The sequence below is a fragment of the Sapajus apella genome, unplaced genomic scaffold, assembly GCF_009761245.1.
Source record: "Sapajus apella isolate SASKATOON/1434 unplaced genomic scaffold, GSC_monkey_1.0 scaffold74, whole genome shotgun sequence".
Taxonomy (NCBI): Eukaryota; Metazoa; Chordata; class Mammalia; order Primates; family Cebidae; genus Sapajus; species Sapajus apella.
The window spans coordinates 8,087,292-8,103,993 of record NW_022437014.1 but is presented as its reverse complement, the minus strand read 5'-3'; the positions used below and the strand labels follow the sequence as shown (position 1 = coordinate 8,103,993).

Below are 16,702 nucleotides of genomic sequence, written 5' to 3'. Positions count from 1 at the left end.
ATATGAACATTTTTATGGCCCTTGATATTATCACCCAATTGCTTTCTCAAAAAGGACTGGACAATTTACACTGCTACCAGTCCTTTACAGTATAGTAAAGAAGTATTGGATGGTATGTTTTGTTTTGAATGTCTACAGTCAAAGGGACAGTGTAATATTTCCCTGATGTAAAGGGCAGAAAGAAAAGCTTTTGTTCTTACTAATGCCTTCTTTAAGGCAATTGGCTTCTAGGGAACATTTAATCAAAAGTTGCAGTATTAAACTCACGCCAGCCTCTCAGAGGTTTCAGGAGAGAAGCAGCACTGAGTACTGAGTTGGGATAAGAAGACCTACACTCAAGTTCTGGGTTTGCATCTTATCAGCTGGGTGGCTTTGGGTAAGTCTCTTATCTAAGCTGAGACAGTTTGTTCATCTGTAATATGATTTCTACTTGGTAAGGGTGCAATGAGAATAAAATGAGATAGCATATGTGGAAGCATTTTCTAATATTGGAGCACTCTACATATATTAGCAAATATTTATTAGCCATTATCTTTTTAACATTTTATTTATTTATTTTTCTTCAACGTTTAGGTTCAGGGGTACATGTGTGGCATGTGCAGGTTTGTTAAATGTGTGCCATGGTGTTTTTCTGCACAAAGTATCCCGTCACCTAGATATTAAGCCCGGCATCCATTAGCATTCATAATGCTCTCCCTTCCTCTTCCCCACTCACACCACCCAGGTCCCAGTGTATATTGTTCTTCCTCAATGTGTCTATGTGTTGTCATCATTCAGCTCCCACTTATAAGTCAGAACATGTGGTGTTTGGTTTTCTGTCCCTGCATTAGTTTGCTGGGAATAATGGCTTCCAGCTCCATCCACGTCTCTGCAAAGGACATGCTCTCCTTCTTTTTTATGGCTGGACAGTATTCCATGGTGTATTTGTGCCACATTTTCTTTATCCAGTCTATTATTGATGGGCATTTAGGATGATTCCATGTCTTTGCTATTGTGAATAGTGCTGCAATGAATGTATACATGCATCTTTATAATAGAATTATTTATTTTTAAATTTTTATATGCTTATTTAATTCAGATAAATAGAACGGTTATGAATTTGAGAGGAATGAAGATATGCAAACACTAACAGAAAATTATTAGCCTCATATTTGTTAGAGCATTCAAATGCTTATGTAACTCTTCAATCCAGCTGGCTTTATAAAACCAAAACTTTGAACACAAAAAAGTGGCAGAGTTCACATTAGTTCCGAAGTATGAAATTGCATCAATTTATTATGAATTAAATTTGAAGAACATTACATATTTAAAAACAGAGTACAAAAATGCCTGATTCTTTTTAATTCCACAAATACCTAGCATCCCAAAGTAACATATAAACAAACTCCTATGCCTCTCAATGAATCCTTCCAATTTCGATAATAAACTAAATAGTATTGAATCTAGCATATGACTTTCATGGGAGGGTTACAGTTTTGTCCTTTACTTTGACAATATTACTGATGTAACAGAGAGGGAAAATTTTTTAAACAATTTTATTTATTTAAAACAAACTGACATATTCAAGCACCTGTCTTCAGAAAAGCCAGCAGCATTTTTTTTTTTTTTTCAAACTCAAAGATTTGGCCTAAGCCCTTAATACCCATCTCAACAGCCATGAAACTAAAAACCCTTAGGAAATGTTACATAAGGAAGAGAATAACATGGAGCAATTTGCACGATTTCCCCTAGATCATATTAACAAGGTAAAGCAAATCCAGATATTTATGAATCAATGGCTGTCATGTTTAATACACCCTATAAAAGTAGAGTCACTATCATATTTGATTACATAGATATATACGTATTTTTAATACAGTCTCTCACTTGCTTCAAAATTTAAGGATGATCTTTTTCCTGGTCAGTCATTTCAAGGGAACAATTAATAAAGTAGAAAAGCATGAACTGTTTTGCGTATTTCTGTGGAAGAACAGAAAACATACTTTGAGAGGTTCAGGAAATTCACTGTACAGGATGAACAGCTAAAATACACTATCTGTGCAATTTTTCTTGGCTGGGTATTTGAATGCAAGAGCTCTTCCAAAATAAGAAGTCACATTCATTCTTGTCTAAATCCCTCTGTCTCTTCTATTGCAAAAAGAAGTTTTTCCTTTAGTTGTTCATAAATGTTATATGGTGGTAGATTCAAGTGATTAAAACACATATGGCTTCTTGATAACTAGGTGTCTTTGCCAACTTTTTCAGTGCAAAACTTTTGAGGCCCATTACTTCCCATGAGCTCAGCAAATTCTCCTAGAGGTAAATGGCAAGCTCCAGTGACAAACTGCAATATCGCTCTTTTGACTGGCATGAGATGGTATCTCATTGTGGGTGGTTTTGATTTGCATTTCTTTAATGATCACTAATGTTGAGCATTTGTTCGTTTGTTTGTTGGCCGAATGTTTATCTTCTTTTGAGAAGTGTCTGTTCATGTCCTTTGCATACTTTTTAAGTTTTTTTTTTTTTTTTTTTGGAAATTTGCTTAAGTTGCTTGTAGATTCTGGATATTAGACCTTTGTCAGATGGATAGATTGCAAAAATTTTCTCCCATTCTGTAGGTTGCCGGTTCACTCTGATGATAGTTTTTTTTTTGCTATGCAGAAGCTCTTTAATTAGATCCCATTGGTCAATTATTGCTTTTGGGATTTTTGTCATGAAATCTTTGCCTGTGCCTTGTTAGGCATTCTCTGTCATTGTCTTATAAACAAATGTGAAGCTCAATGTTTTTATTAAAATATTTAGCCAATGTTTTTCTGTGTGGCTTCCCAATATGAAGTCTCTCTTCTGGAAAGAGAGGTGCACTTTTCTTGGAAAATCACGTCTCCAGGTCCAGGTTGTGTGTGGGAAGCTGATTTAGTGCGAGGCACCAGAGGCGAGCACCTAACCCCGACCTAAACGAATTGGTGTATCACTCCACCCTCTGACTCCACCGATTGGTTCAGGGGTCGGCCTGTGACAGAATCAGAAGAAATCCTGGGATATTTGCTGGAGCGGTCAGACCATGTCCTCCTTTTCCTGCCTGGAGAAGAGGTTGAAAGTCCTGCCACCACCCAGGACAAAAACCCAAGAATGCCACCAGAGCAAAAGTGAGGCCCAGAGACAGGGAGAGAAAACCCCAGCAAACAGCTTTATCTGAGCCCTTGAATTCAGCTGTGCTCCATTCAGCCTTGGATTTGCCAGTTTCATGAGCCAATTACATTCTTTTTGCTTAATCCAGTTTCCAACAGATATTCTGTAATTTGAAGTTAAAATGGTTCGGAATTGTACATGTCTTGTACATTAGTGTAGCACTTTGTGGTTCTCAAAGAGTTTCACCCACTGTGTGTTTACTGGTTCCCCACAGCTTCTCTGTGAGCTGAACGATGATGGAAGGTGCTATTATGCAATTTCAAAGGTGAAACATCTGGAGCAGTGCTGCTGGTTCTGAGTGAATGTAACACTCAAATTAGACCTGATACTTCTTCTCTGGAGACTTGGGGCAAGTTACCACCTTCTCTGAACCTAAGGCTTCTTATTTGAAAAATGGGAAATAATCCAGGACGTGGAGATTTCTCAGTGGGTTGAATGAGATGATGAGTATGAAGCTCTTAGTGTAGAACCTGGCAGGTAGACAATGAGAAAAGGATAAACTAGTATTATAATTTTCATGAAATCTCAGAGCTAGTAAATGCAAGGGCTGTGACTGAAGCCCATTGCTTCCCATACCACACAGCACTGCTTCTCCTGTCGTGGGCTGTGTACCCAGGAGTACCACAGACTTCAGTGAGTGCCCGACTTAGGAATTTTGAGAGCTTAGGAATAACAGAGAAGTGTTTTGATGGCAACTAGGAGCAAGATAGAAACAACATTCACTCTGGAGGCATGAGCCTGAAGCTCTTCTGGAGACTCCAACCCCTTTCCAAGCTGGCTTTAAGCCATGAATTCTGATTTGCATAAATATTGAAAGATATTCCTAGAAAACCTATTAAGAAAATCCATAACAAAGATTAACCAGAACATTAAGACAACATGTGGGAAATGTATTAAATAACTGGATATTTATTTCCATATTGAATACGTTGGTAAAAAGCAATAGGGCTCTTACTGAAGTTGCTGATTTCATTTCTCTTTCCTTTAATATTACAGAAATGTTGACATGAAAATTGAGTAGCTGGAACAACTGTCAAATATTTTAAGTGCTTGTTGCCTCACGTGGAGTGCATAAATAATTGCATGATATGTCTATATATTAGAAGAGACAAGGTGTTTTCATGGGTCTGCTTCCTGCATCTCTGTTTTCTTCTAGTTTTTGTCTGAGTAATGATCTGAGTGAAGCACCCACATACCCTCTTGGTTAAGATAGTTATTAACTTTCTTTTTCCAAGGTAATAAAACACTGTAATACCACCTTTCTTAAGCCCAAATAGAAAATTGTTGTATGTCCTAAACCTGATTGTATGCCATGAATGCTTGTGTTTTAATGTGCTGTATTCAAGCACTTTGATGTGGTGTCATAGCATGTAAACAGAAAATGTAGAGATGCAGCACTCTTATGAATCAGATGTGCCTAATTTTGTTATTGAGATCATTCATTTTTACTCTGCCACCTTGTTAGTCTAGCAAAATGAGACTAATCTTTGCTAGACTTGGTTGAAGTGTCGCAAAAGCTCAAGATGATATAAATGCAAGTTGAGTGGCTTAATTACTTTTGAGAGACTACAAAGTTTCTGTTTAGAATAATCACTCTCTAGGGATGCTTCTGGAAGCGTGACAGGGTATGGAGATTATTCACAATTTTGCTGCTACCGGTTTCATTGCTACCTGATGAAGACATATTAAAAAATGTTTAAATTTCTTTGCACTTCAGTAATCTATTTGTATCCAGAGTCAACATTATTTTTCGTATTGGTATAATTAACTGGAAACTTTTAAATGAGACTCATTGGAATTCATTCCAGAACCAAAATATTCAGAAAGCTATTGTTTATGCTCTGTTTATAGATGATGTCATTTGTGGGGCCTAAATTTAGAAGCAAGGCAGTGATACACTGGGCAAATGCTCTCTGGAGGTAATTTGTGGTTCAAGAGCAGTAACCAAATTATTTTCCTTTCAGAAATTATTTCTTTATTAGCAAAAGGGATGCACAGAGTAACCACCTTTTAAAATACCATCTCCTTGGTGGACACGGTGTGTTTCACTGAGCCCCAAGAGGCCTGGTTGGAAGCAGAGGTGGGACTGCTGGACCGTGCATCACTGATCTGTGAGCCACACATCGGGGTGGAGGGATGACTGATGGGATCACTGCCTTCTCCTTGGACTCAGGAGTTTATAGTTCAGTCGCTTTGTTCTCTCCTTGCAAAGGAAATTTTATCATAAAGGATGGTTTGTGTACTTGCCCTAAATCCTTTTTGGTTCTTCTTGTTTTATGACCACAGTGCTTTACTGTAGATTTTCTCCCTGATGCCTTCTCTTTGTCATTTATCATGCTGACAGGTTAATAGAATTGCCGGCCTGGCAGATGCTGCTAGGTTGTCCTTTCCCACACAATGCTAAGGAGCTTTAACCCTATCAGGGAGTCTCTTGACACACTGTTGCAAGACACGCTGCTAACAGTCCTGATGTAACAAAGTAGCAACCAGAAAGAGAGTAAAACCTTACATGTGTCAACTTCGTATCTTAATGCCTCTGGTGAAGTTTATCAAGAAAAGTTTCTCAGAATTCCTTGGGGGCCAATATATAGGTGACTTTGTAGGTGTATTTAGTTAAATTCATTAAACTTATAATAGGGGATGAAATGAATTTTCTGTAAGTACCTTAGTAGAGTATAGTTTATATTCTAGATAATTGAAAGAAAGTACAGGTTTTAACAAGGCAGAATGAATGTGGAAAAAGGTTATAGCCAAATTAATGAAAATAATTAAAGCTACTATTAATAGAGAATTTCCCAAATCCCACACAAGGATCGAAGTGTTTTACATACATTATTTGATTTAATTCTCTTGTCAATCTTTTTAGGCAGTAAGAATAATCATGAACATTTGTTGAGTTTTACTGTATTCCTGGCACTGTGCTAAACACTTTAAAGCATTAGCTCATTTCTTCGTAATGACTTTATCTCTTAAATATCCCTTCAGTATCTGTTCACTCCTGTCAATCTCTACTGCCACAACACTAGGCCAGCCCACCAACAATATTTTAAAGGTTTGTTCTTTTTTCTTTTTTTTCCATAAAATAAAGAGCTTACAGAAAATATCACAATATAATAAAGAGCCCACATTTTAGGTGCATTTTCATATACATCCTTACAAGCACTGCCCAGGTCAAGAAGGGAAATGTTTCTAGCATTCTAGAGGGTTTCCTCATACTCCATCTCAGTTAATATCCTCTCAATGGAAACCTATTTTGATCCTTATCACCATAAGTTGGTTTTACCTGTTCATGAAACGAGTATAAATGAAATCATAATGTATATTTCTTGGATCTGGCTTCATAACATTATGTCTATGAGATTCACTCATGTTGCATAGATCAATAGTTTGTTCTTTTTCACTATTGTGTAGTTTTCCATTAAGAAATTTATAGCAATTATTTATCCACCCACAATTGTTTCCTTCGTAAATTACTGATTAGCTCCTTAATCAGCCTACTGGCATCTCCACTTGTCTTCCATTTTTTTCTCCACTTCATAGCCCTAAGAAGTTACTTACTAAGGGAGATGTGCACAGTGGATCTGACAAGCACTCGTGTTCTGACCAGCCTGGGCTGCATTTTGGGGTAAAGAGAGTCCAGTTCAATGACTTTAATTTGATACACATTTATTGTGCATCAGAGGTATGAATCCTACTCTTTAGGAGTACATAGGAAGTTCATAGGAAGAAAATTGTACAAATTACTACCTTCCATCAGTGTGACTGGTTGTATACTACTAGTAGAATACCAGGTATAGGGGCTCACAAATAACATGAAACCCTCCTTAGAATTCCCTTCTTTGGCTTTGAGTCTATGCTTACTGTGTTAGTCTGTTCTCATATTGCTATAAAGAACTACCTGAGACTGGGTATTTTATGAAGAAAAGAGGTGTAATTGACCCACATTTCCACAGGCTTAACAGAAAGCATGACTGGGAAGCATCAGGAAACTTACAATTATAGCAGAAGGCAAAGGGAAAACAAGCATGTCTTACCATGGTGGAGCAGGAAAGAGGGAGAGAGAAGGGGTAAGTGCCACATGCTTTCAAATCATCAGATCTCATGAGAACACATCCACTATCATGAGAAAAGCAAGGCGAAAATCTTCCCCCGTGATCTGGTCATGTCCAACCAGGCCCCTTCTGTAGTTCGACATGAGATTTGGGCATGGACACAAATCCAAATTATATCACTTACTGAGAGATCTAATTACTGACTGTCTTCCAAGATACCTGGCTATCTGGAATAAGGTCCTAAATAGGAGGCAGAAGCAGGTCAGTCAAGAACATCATTACTAAAACCATAATACATGGAACTTCTGGGACCACACATTGGTGTTTCAAGGGCTTGGCCAGTGAGAGTCTGTCCTTGAGAACCTGGCCGATTCTGTGTACCTGGACAGGAGTGAGCTTATGCTCTGAAATGCTGAGAACCAGATCCTGAGTGCTGTTAGCCCCAACAAGGTAGTATTGCCAAGTGACATTATTTGGGTACCCAGGTAGCCTCCCTTTCTGAGATCTGCAGCTCTGTAGCTTCCAACTGTGTTCAGCACACTGCCCAAATAGGCACTCAATGCACACTCTTTGGTTTGACCTGGCAGTGATGTATAAAAGAGGCTTATCTACTGACTTAAAATAGATGTTGAAGAGAAGACAAATTGCCAGCTTCTTAGTTAAATAATAAGGCACTTTTCTTTAGGGGATGATGCTGGGTAAGTTTGTCTATTCCTGAAACTCTCAAATAGCTTTTTGTTATTTTCTTCAGGTCCTGTGAAGACAGACTCTATGATTGCATTAAGTTTACCAAGTGCAACCATATAAAAAGCTGAAACTATGAATTGGTTTTATTTGTTACTAGTTTTTAATGAGTGAAAGTTAATCATTCTAAGAATATAAGTAGTTTGGCCTCCAAATTTTTGTAAAAATCCAGCAATGCATTTTAGAAGTTTATTGAAATATTTACAGAGACGTGCACAAATATATGGCTCAATAAATTATCATAAAGAGAACAGGCCAGAGCAAAGTTGAACAGTGATACATACATTACATAGCTTTTTGTTATTTTTATTTCTATGCATTTTTCACTTAATTTATTTACTACAACTAGGTACTAATAAGGGCTGAGTGCCTCTCTTTCAAAGATTATCATGTTTACAAGTTTATCATAAAACTTGTGATGCCATTTCTTCCCTTGATGGACACTTGAGTTTTCGTCTTTTTGCCATTTAATAGTGCTGCAAAGGGACATTTTGTTCAATTGTCTTCGTTCTTTCTTTTGAGCTATTTTCTTGGAACATGAAATTATCAGTTCCAAAAGTCATGGGTTATCTCAAGGCCCTTTTTACTCAATTTCATATAGTGCTTGCTATAATACCATTGTATAGTACCTTGAATAATACTTATGTAAACCTGTACACTAATGCTAAACATAGGGTTTTTATAATGTTAAATTTATTTTAGCTTGTTTAATAGGAGTATAATTGTATAAAGAACTTGATGTGGTCTATCTCCATTTGCTATCTTCTATGAATTGGCCAATGTAACTTTGGTAAATTAACACAGGGACATGGTCTAACTGTACTTCAGGTTGTAGGTATATGATACAGTGTTCAGTTACCTGAATTTAAAATTAAACCAAAATACTTTTGAATTTCTATGAAAAGGAAAAATAATCCCAGCAATTAGTTTGGTTTGGGATGGGGTTTGAATTGTGATATACTTAAATTGAGATACACTCAGAACCTATTTTGAGGGATTAGTTTGTTTTGTTGCCGAGGAGAAAAGGGTCCTGTTAGACTGAAAACTCCATGTAGCTCTTTAAAGAGCAGAGAGGCACCTAAAAAGCAAGTTTGTTGAGATGGAAACTTTAAAACTTGGTGTTCCTCTCTTGCTGATGTGGCGATTAATGTCCTGTGGTCCAGGGCATGAGTTGCAAAGCATGCATTTGGGCACAGAGAGCTTGAACTGAGTGGCCCACATGTTGTCGACTAATTTTACAGAGCAGATCAAGCTTCTGAAATCAGTTCAGTGGTTTCTTGGGAGGCAATGCGATGTAATGGTAGAGAGCATAGCCTTTGGAGACTGATAGAACTGGATTTGAATCCTGCCTTTTTCAGTTACTGGTTATGTGACCTTGGAGAAGATTCTTAGCCTCTTTAAGCCTTAAAATACAGTATGAAAAATGGAAACCAAATCTACTTAAATAACAATTGTCAAGTTAAAAAGAGACAATGTATGTAACTCCTGACAGATAACATATGCTTTGTATGATAGCTATTGTTACTTTTCCACAGATAAATATATCCACCCACGGCTTCATGAAGACAGTGAGGACTAGCCAAATGGGGGCACTAGATGGGGATTTGCTGCTTCTATGTCTTTCTAAGGTGGCCTTGGTAGAGGCAACAAACCTTAATTTTTTCTCCCTGTTGTCTTTCCACAGAGCTTCTAGAAAGTTTCCACAAGCAGGTGGCAGGGATCTAAGCTGGGATTCCCAACTGATAAAAAAAATTTAGAGCCATAACTATTTTTGTTATCTTCAAAAATGTCCAGTTCTAGCCTTTGGGTGTTTTGCTTTCTTTTAAGCAGGAAATAGGGTAATATAAACGAAATATAACCTATAATAAGAACTGCTCACAGATTTTTTTTTTACAAGTCAAATTTTAGAAAGCCATATTTGTTCCCACAGGTTCACAGGCTGCTAAAACCTTAGAAGAATGCACAGAGAGATTTCTTTTTTGGGTTATTTATGGAGAAAGAAAATGACCTAGAGATCCTGTGCTCTATGCATGATACTCACTGGATTAATAGGACCGGTTTCATGACTTTTATAAAAAATATCAATGGTGGATATTACTTCTAATATCAAGGTACCAATCTGAGCCATTTTGTCTCTCAGATGCAAAACAAAAATTATAATTCATGCTTAATTTATCACCTGAGACATTGATTGGATGTTGAGAACCACTGAAGATTTTGTAAATGTTAAATGAATTGTTCCTGTAATATCTGCCAGGCAGCTTTCTCTTCTGCAGAGTGTTTCTTGGGGCTGTGGATGAAAGAGTGGAATTATTTTAGGCACACATTTTAGCTGCTGTAATGTGTTAGTAGGCTTACTCCATAGGTCGCCACACCCTCTGCAGGCTGATTCCAGTTCAACAGTCACATTGTCACTCCTTGAGTCTTTTGGGAGACAATGTGGAAAGGATATTGAGGAGATTCTTTCTTATAAGACTAAAAGTGTCACCTGACTAATGCATCTAGACAGTGTTCTTTGTAAGATCAGAAGTCCAGTGTACACATTTAATCTGAGATCCTCCCTACAATATGGCACTGTGGAATTGCAGTGAGCTACTCAATCCATATTTTCCTGATCCCATTCCTCATTGACTAGAAGTGAAGCAATAGAAAAGAATGCTCTTAGTCAAGGATATGAGAAACACCTCCAAAACTAACTTTATCTGATAAGGGTATTGAGTAATAAATGAATACATTAATTTTCCAAAGATAATTCACATGTTTATATTCTTGTTTTTCAAAGCTATTGGAATTCTTTTCAAAACTCTGGGAATTATTTGCTTTTGTAACAATATGTATGAGAAATAATAAATTTATGTAACTTTTCTGTAATAGTCTAAGAACTACTGACCCAGAAAGACTCTTAAGAAAGGGTCTTTTTGTCTGTTTGTTTAAGACAGAGTCTCACTCTTCACCAGGCTGGAGAGCAGTGGTGTGATCTCGGCTCACTGCAACCTCCACCTCCCAGGTTCAAGTGATTCTCCTGCCTCAGACTCCCAAGTAGCTGGGACTACAGGTTTGCACCACCACACCCAGCTAATTTTTGTATTTTTAGTAGAGATAGGGTTTCACCATGTTGACCAGGATGGTCTTGACCTCCTGACCTTGTGATCCACTTGCCTTGGCCTCCCAAAGTGCTGGGATTACAGGTGTGAGCCATGGCACCCGGCCCAAGAAAGAGTCTTAAGCAATCAGTCAAATTTAAAATTTACTGTACTTATATTATTCTCATTAATCTGAGTTAGTGACATTTGTGATAGAATATTTTTAAAGTGTGTGTGTGTGTGTGTGTGTGATATATATATAATATATGTTATATATATATATTTTAGAGTTGGGGATCTCACTATGTTGCCTAATCTGGACTCCAATTCCTGGGCCCAAGGAATCCTGCCTTCTGAGTAGCTGAGATACATGCACACACCACTGAGCCCTCACAATTGTGAATATAATGTAAACTCCATGAGGGCAGGTGATTTGTCTAGTTCTTCAGTATCATAACTACATAAAACACTGACAGGCACTGAGTAGATTCTTAATGAAATTTCATTGAATGAGTGAATAAATTTTTAAAAAAAATCTTAGGCACAGGCAACTTTAGTTTTGCCATCAGATCTAGTAAGGTTTTTTTTTTGGACAGGAAGTAAATTTATTGGTTCACATTATGAGGGGGGCAGCACAGTGGAAGCCCTCATGAGTGCAGGGCCCACCACTTGTCCAGAGGGCCACAACTGGGAATGTACTTAACCTCATAGTATCAGGGATGAGCCACTTCTCAAGCCACCATGTCTTCAAATTTATCAGCATTGAACTTGGTGAAGCCCGACTTCTTTAAGATGTGGATCTTCTGGTGACCAGGGAACTTGAACTTGGCCCAGTGCAGGGCCTCAAACACATGCTCCTTGTTCTGCAGCTTGGTGTGAATGGACATGATCACTTGGCCAATGTGAACCCTGGCCACGGTGCCCTGGGGCTTTCCAATGGCACCTCGCTTGCCTGTTTGGAGCCTACGTTGGGGTAGTGCAAGGTCAGAGTCATAGACATACATCTGGAAGGCCTGTCTCCAAGGTCCCTCAGAGCAACCCATGCAAGAAACAGGCAGCATACACTACCAAGGAAACTGCTGTTTGCAGCCATTGCATACTGGGCCCCCACGAGGAAAGGAATCCAGTCAGCTTAATTGGCAGATAGATCCAGTAAGTTTTAAAAAGTCTTTTTGGTACTTACAGGAGCCAATAGGATATGTAGGCCATGGCATTTTTCACCTCGTCAAATAAATCCATAATCTGGAAATAGGCATCAGTGATTTGGTCCATTCCTCTGACTCTGCTCAGGTTCTCATATCCTTTATTTTTCCTTCCCTTAAACAATTTTAGGAGAAGAGAGAGCAAGCCTTTCCTAGAAACCTATTTCAGCTGATATCCTTTCTTCCTGCATCTAATCTAAAACTATCCTGCTATAAGGAACTTGCTTATTTTTATTTGCTCCTTAGTGCAGAAAAAAAATGAGTTTGCCAATATGTTTTATATTCAAGTCTTCCATTTTTTTCGTCTACATCAATCAACAGTATCTACAGACATTCAGTTGTGGGTTCAGCACTCTGCTTTCCCTCAATTTTATGCCTCATTTATAAAACTTTTGATAACATTTGTCATTTTTGTTCTAAATCTTCACAATTTTCCTCACAGCTTGCTTAAAATACGAGTCCATGAAAGCTAGACATACAATGGTGAGAACATTGGGAAAAGTAGCTTGTGTGTTTCAAAGAGGCCTAGATTCCCTTTTATTGATATTTGGAAAAATTAATATTGTAAGGGGAAGCTCCATACGGTGTAGCATGGGGAGAGGGGCTCACATCCATAAAGAAAGGGTAAGAAATTCATCATCCTCCAAAATATCTCCACTGGAATATAATTTGTCTTTCATGGAAAATCAGACTCTCAAATTTGATGGAAATTTTCTTGCTTTGTTGGTTTCTGTATTTGAGGATTACTGTAACAACTGTGTTATAGAAGAAATCATCCTCAAACTCAGAAGCTTGTAACAACAAGCTTTAATTGTCAACCCTCATGGGTCTGCAGGTTGGCTGCAGTTCAGCTAGATTTGGCAGCTCTAGACTGGCATTGACTGGGCAGCTTTGTTGTAGGCCTCTGGTCACCCAAGCTTGTTGGTCTTCGGGATGTGAGTGGGTCCATGTCTACTCTATGTGTTCACCCATCAGCATTGGACCAGGGGCTAACCAAAACATGTTTTCATGAAGAAGGGGAGCCATGCAAGAGGGTAGCACAGTGAAGGCCTCTGTTCATCTCATCTGCTGACATTCTTTTGGTTAAAGTGAGTTGCACATCCAAGTCCAATATCAGTGGAGGTAGAGAAAGATACTGCATCCACAGTGAGAGGAGGCAGGGAGTGAATATTTGCGGAACAGTAATATAAATGATCATCCAGCATACAAGACTACAAACTTTGCAAGGGCAGATAAAAACTTATCTGTTTTGCTCACCACTGCATCCCTGAAGCATGGCACTTGTGGTGGCTTGATGAACATTTGTCCGATGAATGAATGAATAACAAAGAAGCCCATAATATAGACCCAGCAATAGCAGACTAAGAATAATAGTAATGGCCATAGAATAGGATATAGTCCTTATAACAAAGGCATTCATTTTAATAAAAGATATTTAAAAACATATGACACAATGCGTACTAAGGTAACTACATGCAATGTACACATAAATATATTCCTGTATCTATATTACATGTCTTTTGTATCTGTTCTATCTATATGTTCTCATAAGCACAATTTAAGAGGCACTACTATGGCCAGGAGGCCCCTCCACACTGAATAAACCTAAAGGTGTCCTATACTTGCAGTGACAATAGAGCCTGCCTGGCAATGAGCTATTCTGCACCTGAGCCTCCTTGTCTGACCGGAGCTTTTGGTGAACATGAATTACCCAGCAGTGATGGCTGCCGGCCAACTTGCCCTGTGGTATGGCCCTGATCAGCTGGGTCACATGGCTTGGAGCTGTGCTGTAAGGGGTACTTCAAGTGTCTCTACTGTCTACCCCAGTTAGAATCAGCCAAGATGGCTCATGCTTCCCTGTCACCCGACTCTGGCTGATCCTGGCACTGGTTTAGGAAGCTAAGCCTGACCTGCTGCTGCACCACTTGGCAGTGTTAATGATCCTTCCTGGTTACCCACGTTAACTACAGTTTCTGAGAATCATGAATGAATTGCCCCAGGAAGCCAGATAGTTTATATAGGGCAGCTCTAAAACTGGCCGCTAAATACACGGTTAAACTGTCTTCGGTTTGGTCTAGATTGACATTCAATGCAGAAAAAAACCAGAGTAATTATTTTAAAAATCTCGATGTTGTTAATCTGGGGCAGGTAACTTGTCTGTCTGTTGAACACTGTCACCCCAGTGACTAGCATGAGGGCTGGTTCATGGCACATATTCAGTTATTATTCTTTGAATGCATAATGGAACAGCATATACATTCTCCAGATTATTTGTATTTGTTATATTTTCAATATATTATAATATGGTTGTTATGAAATTTGTGATGCTTTAAAATTAAATAATATTTGGTGAAATAAGTTCTATGTTTAGAGCCACAATTGGCATATAGTAAGCATCATATAGTATTTGATAAATAAAGTAAAATAAGCTCAAAACAAAAATGAAGTGACTTTTTTGTTTTTCTTTTTTCAATTTGGAGCAAAGTACAAATCGTTTAACTTCTCTATTATGGCTCTCTGTTTTCCTAATGCCCCTTTTTGGTAAATCATATCGCTTGAAGTGGTGATAGTAATAACGATAATAATAATGTAATAGCAACATCTAGTATTTATTGAGCATTTATTATGCACCACACTGTGTTGTTTGACATTCATTGTTTCATCTAATCTACGAAACAAATGTGTGAAGTGCCGCATGTTGTTATTATCCTTTTGCAAAGAAACCCATGACTCTTAGATAGTAGAGGATAGAGCCTCTCCTTCTGCGTCTGTACTACTGTGTCCCCAACATGGAAGGGGATTTCAGGATGATGTCCTCTTTATTAACCTGTTGAAGACATGTGGCTAACAAGTGCTAGCTGAAAGAAGTGTGTGGGTTTATGACATACCTCTGTAAACTTGTATTTCCTTCCTGAAAGGGAAATAATTAAGATCTGTGGCCATATCATGTTTCTAACTAGTTTGGTCTGAACTCCAAGAACCCAAATCTCCTTTCTCTGAAGTTCTTCTTGGTTTAAAATCTGTCTTGAGTAAGCATAAAAACAGATGATAATACTGTCTACAGTGGAGTTAATAAAGCAGAGTGGGTCTTCTACAATGAAGAATTCCATGGGGGACTTTTAAGAGTTTAACTGAGATGCCAGAGGCTACTGTGTCTCCTGGGTCCAGGGAATCTGCACCCTCAGCATCTCCATGAGGCAATGAAGAAGATGCTTGCTGTAGTTTCCTGCAGAAAAATTATCTTGAGCAGAATGGTGTGCCTGTGCATGTGTGTGTGCGTGTGTGTGTGTATGTGTGTTGCTGTCAGCTGACACCCAATAAGCAGAAAACTACAAACTTTGCAGTTAGGCATCACTTTGTAACATTCTAGAGAAGAAGATGTGTTGAGGCTCCCTTTTGAGAATAATGGCCAGAAGGGCTGTGCCCAGGCTGAGAGGAAGTCTGCTAGTCCTTACCTTACCTCTGACACTTTCCTGGATAGACTCCATTGCTGGAACTCTGTGAGCAGCAGCTCCCTTGACAGCAGGAGAGAAAAGGGACCCAAGCTTGCAGCTCTCTTATCCCTATGTAACTCCTCACTGAGGTGACAGAATGCTCATCCTTCAAAGTGACACCTCTGAAAGTCACGTTCGTCACTCAAAAAAAGGTTGCTCCATCAGAGGGCAATAGGAGGGCTCTGTTTCTCAGTTTTCAGTCTTAGCAGAAAGGACAATTCCCAAGGTGATGGAGTAACATCCCGTTTATCAGGTTCAGTGGGATGGTTGCAGAGAACAGTCTGTATTACCTGTAAACAGCTGAGCAGGTGTGCCTCTATAGGATAAGGCACGAGGAGAGCATTGTGAGCCAGGGAGCTTGAATGCAGGTCAAGAGTCTGCCTGCTTCCCTTGAAGGCTCACCCTCCCCTACTGTACTTGACAAAAGGGATGGCTAGTTCGTCTTGGTTGCTACCTTGCCCTTAACCATCTCTCTTAGCACTACCTGGATTTTTTGCTCAAGACTACAGAACTGTGGGCCTCCCTCCATGTAAACATGCTCTGCAGTGCTAGTCCCTCAGGGAAATGATCATTTCCTTCACTGCTTTATTCCTGCATTCCCCACAGATTTCCTCACTGAAGGCCGCTGTGCATACAGATCTTTAGCAATGGATTTTAGGGAGTGGAGGGAAAGTGTAACATAGCATGGAACAGAGTAACATTGAAAATGGAAAAGCAGAAAACTATTTAATAATGTGCTAATCTTAGGTGTCTTAAACACCTGGGATGTTTTCCAGGGTTCCTACCTATGAACTATGGCATCCCAATGTACTCTTTATTTTTTATGCTGGGTTAATTTAGCTTTTCACAACTCTTTTCGCCTCTCCAAATTGGTTCATTGACTTGTTTTTTTTTTTTTTTTTTTTTTTTTTTTTTTTTCTTGGCCAAAATCTTATTAAGGAGCTCTGTTAAAAGACATG

The 16,702-nt window shown here is 38.7% G+C and overlaps 1 non-coding gene across 1 annotated transcript; it reads right to left on the bottom strand.

The window, feature by feature from the left end:
• Positions 1-12,058: 12,058 nt before the first annotated feature.
• On the bottom strand, positions 12,059-12,190 carry LOC116532195. Its single transcript, XR_004260757.1, has one exon. It is a non-coding gene; the product is annotated as a small nucleolar RNA SNORA70 (small nucleolar RNA).
• Between the last annotated feature and the right edge of the window lie 4,512 nt (positions 12,191-16,702).